This window comes from Chiloscyllium plagiosum, chromosome 13 (genome assembly GCF_004010195.1).
Source record: "Chiloscyllium plagiosum isolate BGI_BamShark_2017 chromosome 13, ASM401019v2, whole genome shotgun sequence".
Taxonomy (NCBI): Eukaryota; Metazoa; Chordata; class Chondrichthyes; order Orectolobiformes; family Hemiscylliidae; genus Chiloscyllium; species Chiloscyllium plagiosum.
The window spans coordinates 54,735,611-54,742,337 of NC_057722.1; the positions used below are offsets into that span (position 1 = coordinate 54,735,611).

The 6,727-nt window shown below is 40.7% G+C and overlaps 1 long non-coding RNA gene across 1 annotated transcript in view; it reads left to right on the forward strand.

Annotated features, from left to right (window-relative positions):
• Nucleotides 1–2,510: 2,510 nt before the first annotated feature.
• LOC122556051 overlaps nt 2,511–6,727 on the forward strand; it is a 14,683-nt gene continuing 10,466 nt past the window's right edge. Inside the window, exon 1 of the long non-coding RNA XR_006313449.1 lies at nt 2,511–2,929. This is a non-coding gene — a long non-coding RNA (uncharacterized LOC122556051). The remainder of the gene's footprint in view (nt 2,930–6,727) is intronic.

A 6,727-nucleotide genomic window follows, 5' to 3' on the forward strand; every position in this document is an offset into this window, starting at 1 on the left:
CAGAGGGTGGTACGTGTATGGAATGAGCTGCCAGAGGATGTGGTGGAGGCTGGTACAATTGCAACATTTAAGAGGCATTTGGATAGGTATATGAATAGGAAGGGTTTGGAGGGATATGGGCTGGGTGCTGGCAGGTGGGACTAGATTGGGTTGGGATATCTGGTTGGCATGGATGGGTTGGACCGAAGGGTCTGTTTCCATGCTGTACATCTCTATGACTCTATCTCTCTATAACAAATTGATTCAAGTACAGAGTATTGGAATGACCGTCAGTGTAATATCTAGAAGAAGTCAGTTTTGTATAAATGTCATCTTTTAACTTGAGGAATTTCTCATTTTGGGCATTCATAGTTATTTCCCAAATTCTGAGAAGCAGCACTTATTTGTTGTAACCAGATAATGAATATTTGGAAGAAATAAACAATTGAAAATTCTCTGTGCTAGTTTAGACGGGTAAAGTAAAACAGAATGGCAATATAATCATTCAAGCTATTGGCATAGAGTGTCTAATCTCTAAAAAAGAAAAACAGTTTATTGAAATCTTTCTATTATCTTCAAAGACAACAAGGGAATGAATGTTAAATATTCCTGGACAGAACAGAAATTTTGGCTAAATTTATACATTTTGTTTGTCTTTTACAAAAGGTTATTCTGCCCTTATCAATAATGTATACTGACATACTTGCTGCGTCACATACTCGCTCCTGTTGGATATTGTGGTCAAAAACGGTGGATAAAAAATGCTTAATCAGCCAGAATGTTGCATATTTCTTATCAGAGTCACATTTCCTCCAATGAGTCAGCTGTGGTCACTTCAGCAAAATGTAAAAAGGCAGCAAATTATGTACAAATATGTTTAAAACAAGACAACAGTAATGAGAAATATATTGCTTGGATTTGCCACTTTATTGTTAAAGAATGGCATGAAGCAGCTGAAAAGGGATATTAGTGCCATGGGCTTTCACCTCTCTACCTGTGAGCTCAATACCTGTAGCAGCTCAATTTGAAGAGGGTGCACGCCATCTGTCTCAACAGCCCAGGGACTTTGTTGGTCCAGAGCCCCCAGAGACTGCCTGTTAAAGTCCTTTCAATCATCCAGGTGTGCCAGTCTACAGGCTCACTCCACCTCAGCCCTGGATGTTGAGAATGCATTGAAATATTGAGGGATGCAGAGGAAAAAGAAAATGTTTTGAGGGAACATCAGCAGCAAGGCTATTTAATCAATATATGCAGACTTCACCTATGTCAGTATAGAATCGTGTTTGCTTTCCAACATTCTCAGCAGTCTCACTTCCCTGTTAGGCACTGCCATGGCTGTCTGAAGTGAAGGCAGTAGAGCATCTTCCTCCATTACATGGATCAGGGCTCCTTTGATTGTCTTATGGCATCAACAATGGGTATCCCTGGAGCTTTTTCTCATCACCTTGTGAACCAACTGGGCATCTGGGGAAGTGCAGACAAAGCTCCAGAAATAACAGTCAGGAATTGTGCAGTTTGTTCATTGTTCATTGGCTTCAAAGGGAGAGGGAGCCCGAAAGCAGGGCCAACTTGGTCAATTAATGGAATTGAGGCAGAAATCTGGTTGGAATTCACAGGATGAAGGAATGGAAGCTCAGGTGTTTCCAAGGCCAGAGGAGGCATTCTCAACGTTTGGTTGGTAAATTACCATGTTTTGTTTGATGCATCTGAATTATACAGGTCTATACAGCTAAGATGTGAACTCTTTGCTACCTTTCGGGGCTCAACAGGGAAGTGTTGTCCATTGTGCAGCTTATTATAGTGAAACCTTGGTCAGCCATGGGTGCTCAGCTTTTGTATTGATACAACTGAGGAATTCTAACATTCTACAGGACATGTAAGTATAGCGAAGGAATAATGTGACGATGAACTCAGGTAGAGTGTAACCAGGGAGTCTTCTCCAGGCTCAGTCTTCCAGGCACAAGCCCATACTGCTGCTATCCTCCATGAACATCTGTTCACAATATGGCTGGCCAAGTAGCAGTTACAGTGGTGCACAGTTATGGCAAAACTAAAGTCTATCACCTGCTTCCTGCTTCAGAAAAGTAAGAACATGGCCTTTATTTCAAACATATGAGCAAAATGAAATCCTTTTCAGTCAATGAGAGACAGTGCATAAAGAACACAATCACTTCCCAGCCAACTGACCTAGAATATTAAAAGAAACATGTCCATATGTTGGTACCCCAGGACACAGGTGGCTTCGAGATTGCCTTGTGCAGCTCTGTCTTTTCAGACCATAACCCCATCATCTTTGAGTCTTGCAGGAGTACTAGGGTGGCACGTAATTCAGTAGTTAGCATCGCTGGCTCTTAGCACCAAGGGCTTGGGCTTGATTCCAGCCTTGGGCAACTGTCTGTGTGTTCCCTGTGTCTGTGATGGTTTCCTTCGGGTGCTCTGTTTCCTCCCACAGTGCAAAGATGTGGCAGTTAGGTTCCTGATCTGTTCACTGACCCTGGAACTGATCTGTGCAACCTATGAAAAGATCCCAACAGGATCCTTCCCCTAGTCAAAATGGAACGTATCAACCCTTGGAACATTAAGTGCCTCAAATGTTACAATCTCTATTTAACCAGCTGCCATTCTCCACAGGTATAATTTACAAGAACACAGAGTCAGAGAAAAGCAAATTCAAGAAATAATCACAGCTACGTATCAAGAACATCTACTTTTGGAGCAGCTGGCATATACAAGAAATCACAACAGGAGAGCATGCTGTTTCAGCAGAGATGCTGCAATTTAATCTGAATGCTATTTGAGCACATTGAGAGCAGGAGATACTGACTGCTCAATATCTATGGCATGAAACTGGCCTACTTGGAGGAAGTGGCAAAGTGATACTGGATTCTAAACTTCACAGCATTCCCAGGTTTGCAGGCAACTGATGCAAGAAATTAAATACCTGACCAAGGTTGGTAAGTCAATAATTTACAGCAAGTTAATGACACTCACACACCCTTATTCACTGGGCACCTAGGCATTGAGCCCACATTTCCCAACATTGTTTTTTTTTCAGATGACATCCTGGACCAGTTATTAGAATGCACTTTTTAAGGTTCAGCATTCATTATTTCAAAAGTCGTGGATTATTGCAGAGAAGCTGTCTGTATGTGCTTCTCCATCATTCTTTCTATATAAATAACTGTGTTCTGAGCTTAATCAAAACAGTCTGATAATGTCTGACAATCTGAACAATACAAAGTAGATAAAGAATAAAGGGAAAATAAATATTATAATTCAGATGCATCTAGCAAAACATGGTAATTTACCAGACAAATTAATTGCTGCATTCAATATCAGTGTCGCTGTTATAAATTGCTGAAAGTTCCGCTTTTCACTGACTTCTTCAGTCCACAAGAATGAATTAGTTGGACAACAGCATGATAACGTCTTACATGCAGTGATAATGCAATCAGCATAAATATTCTCTTTATTTTAAAAGTGTTAGTCTGCACATGCGGTACAATCTAATGATTGTTCAAGCATTTTGTCTCTCAGTTGTTTGACAGTGCTGAGATATGTACCTGTTAGTCAGTGGAGGCCACTTGCTGAGTAGTTCTAGCTCAGTGGGTAACCAGAAGAATGTGCAACATTTGAGTAACTGCTTGAACTGCAGTGGGAGCTATAACAAGTACTTTTGGCACGATGTTTAAAAATAAGAACATTTACGTTTGTTTTATTTTTCAGCAATGACTTAAATGAAGGAATCCTCAGTTTTTCTCTTATGTTAATCATTTTCTAATATTATTGAGTACTATAGAATATCCAGATTTTGGGTTATCTATGTAGTATCATAGAATTTGAAGAATGCTTTTGGCCATATTATGGAAAAGGTGACTGTTTTTGAACTAGAAATGAAGTCGCATACTGGCTGGAGGATCTGATTTATATATGGGTGTGTCTCAATCACAAAGGGCTGTGTCAGATACTCAATGAGAGAGACATGAAGGGAAGTGTGCAACCTAAGGTCTGACAACTCTCAGGCTGAAAATAATACCTAAAGCTGGAAGTAGATTCTTGAAATGGAATATGGATAATTGTTGATTTTGACAGGGAGAGGGAGTGGGTTACATCAGATGGGCAACTCAAGATACATCCTATTCAATTTTCCTACCCTTCCTGCCACATCTCAAATAACAATAAGTGTGCTAGAAAATGTGCAAGGTTATGCAGCCGCTGTAAGCCTGAAGTGCAGATACTAGCAGCAACATTACAGGACCTAACCACTATGGTCATTCTTTCTACTGTGGAGGCATTAAGAAGGAATAGTCAATGAAATTCATTTACTAGCTATGTGCTTTAAAGAATCAATAAAGTTTCACGTAAAAGATTGTTAAAATGAGACTGCATAGGATTAGTGGTTACCTTTTGGTTTGGATAGAAATTTTTAAAGAAGGGATAATAGATGTTTACTCTATTTAACACAATGGAGATGGTGGGATTCACCATGGATCTGCAATGGAGCCTCCGTTTTCTACTATATTCAGAAACAATTTGGATGAAGTGAGAGCCTGATATTTTAAGTTTGCTAGCTATTTTGAGGTGAATGGCAGAGAAAATAATGTAAATAGATCTAGAAATTTGCAAAAAGACATTGGACTCATATGGAAAAAGATAATCAGAGGGTTAGATGGGGTAGGCAGTGAGAGCCTTTTTCCTTGGATGTTAAGGCTAACATGAGAGGACGTAGCTTTAAATTGAGGGGGTGATAGATTTAAGACAGATATCAGGGATAGTTTCTTTACTCAGAGGGGCATGGAATGGCCTGCCTGCAATAGTAGTGGACTCACTGACGTTAAGAGCATTTAAATGGGCGTTGGATGTACATATGGATAATGATGGAAGGCTGTATGTTGGATTAGCATCAGGTTAATTTCACAGGTCGGTGCAACATCGAAGGCCAAGGGGATTACTGCGCTGTAACATTCTATGTTCTATGTTAACACCCAAACTTTTGCCAAGAAGACGCTCTCTGTTGTGGTGAAAATAGAAGAGGTGACAGGAAATCATAAAACCTGCCCCCAGACACGGCACTTATAATTCTCTCAAGGCGGGAATGGGATTCACGCTTGTCCAGTTCCTGGAGGCAGCTGGTTATTTAATCATTAGGTACCTCCACTTGTGCATGATCTTGTTCAATGTTCGAAGCTGGAGGTGGACAGATTGGAACAGGCAAGAGCAGTTCTGAACCTTGTGAATTTGTTTGAATAATGAGAGTATCATTTTGACGAAATAAGGCAACAGTTAGGGATTGCTTTGTTCTGAATTGTTTTGAAGTTCTTGGGTGTTATTGGAGCACCACCCATCCAGACAATTGGGGACTGTTCCATTATACTTTTGACTTAGGCCTTTTAAATGGCAAACTAATTGCTATAGAATTCAATGAATCTGACCTGTTGTTGTAATCACAGTTTATGTAAATGTCAACATAAATACATATGGATGGGCCAGTTCTATTTCTGGTCAACAGTTACCTCCAAACTGATGATGGAAGTGATTGTGTAATTATACTGCTTTGAATGCCAAGAGGAAGTGCAAGGAAATCCTCTGGTTGGATATGGTCAACATTTGACATTTGTGTGGCATGAATAGTAGTTGTCACTGATTATCCCAAGTCTAAATGTTTTCCAGACACAGAGTTCTTCATTATCAGAGATGTTGCATTGGATCTGAACATTGTGCCATCACCAGCAGACATCACTACTTCTGATCTGATGGAGGAGAGAATTTCAGTGATGAAAAAGATTGAGCGTAGGACACTACCCTTAGCAATCCTTGCAGTGATCTCCTGGCGCTGAGATTATTGCTCTCTACCAATGATAACATATTCTTTTGTGCTAAGCAAGACTCCAACAAATGGAGAATTTTACCCTAATTTCCATTAACTTCAACATTGATGTTGCATTCTGATGCCAACCTTGGTTCAAGTGCTACCTTGATCTCAAGGTCAGTCACTTGTATCCCATTTCTTGGATTCAGTTCCTCTGTCCATGTTTGCACCACGGTCGTAATGAGATCTGGAGCTGAGTAGTTCTGATCGAACCAACAGTATGTATTGTTGAGGCTATTTCCATTTAAGTGTCATGTAATAGCACTGTTGAGGACATCCTCCATTATTTGACTGATAATTAACATGAGACTATTGGCTTATTAATCAGCTGGATTGAATTTGTCCCACGTTTTGTGAACAGTGCATGCCTAATTTTCCAAGTTATTGAGTAGATATGGTGACTGAAAGATCTTGGCAAGGGCTGTTGCTAGTATCATGGACCAGATCAAACCCACTCAAAACATGTCAAGGAGATGGAATAGATCCTAACTTTTTCTTATTTTAAAGGCAAGTGCCAGACATTGTGTTCCGGATGTAATTTGATTGATCTCACGACTAGGAGAAAGTGAGGACTGCAGATGCTGGAGACCAGAGCTGAAAATGTGTTTCTGGAAAAATGCAGCAGGTCAGGCAGCATCCAAGGAGCAGAAGAATCGACGTTTACCTGGACCGTCTCAGACTCCTCCCTCCCCTTCCTAGACCTCTTCATTTCATTCTCGGGCGACCGAATCAACACGGACATTTACTATAAACCAACCGACTCCCACAGCTACCTAGACTACACCTCCTCCCACCCTGCCCCCTGTAAAAACGCCATCCCATATTCCCAATTCCTTCGTCTCCGCCGCATCTGCTCCCAGGAGGACCAGTCCCAATACC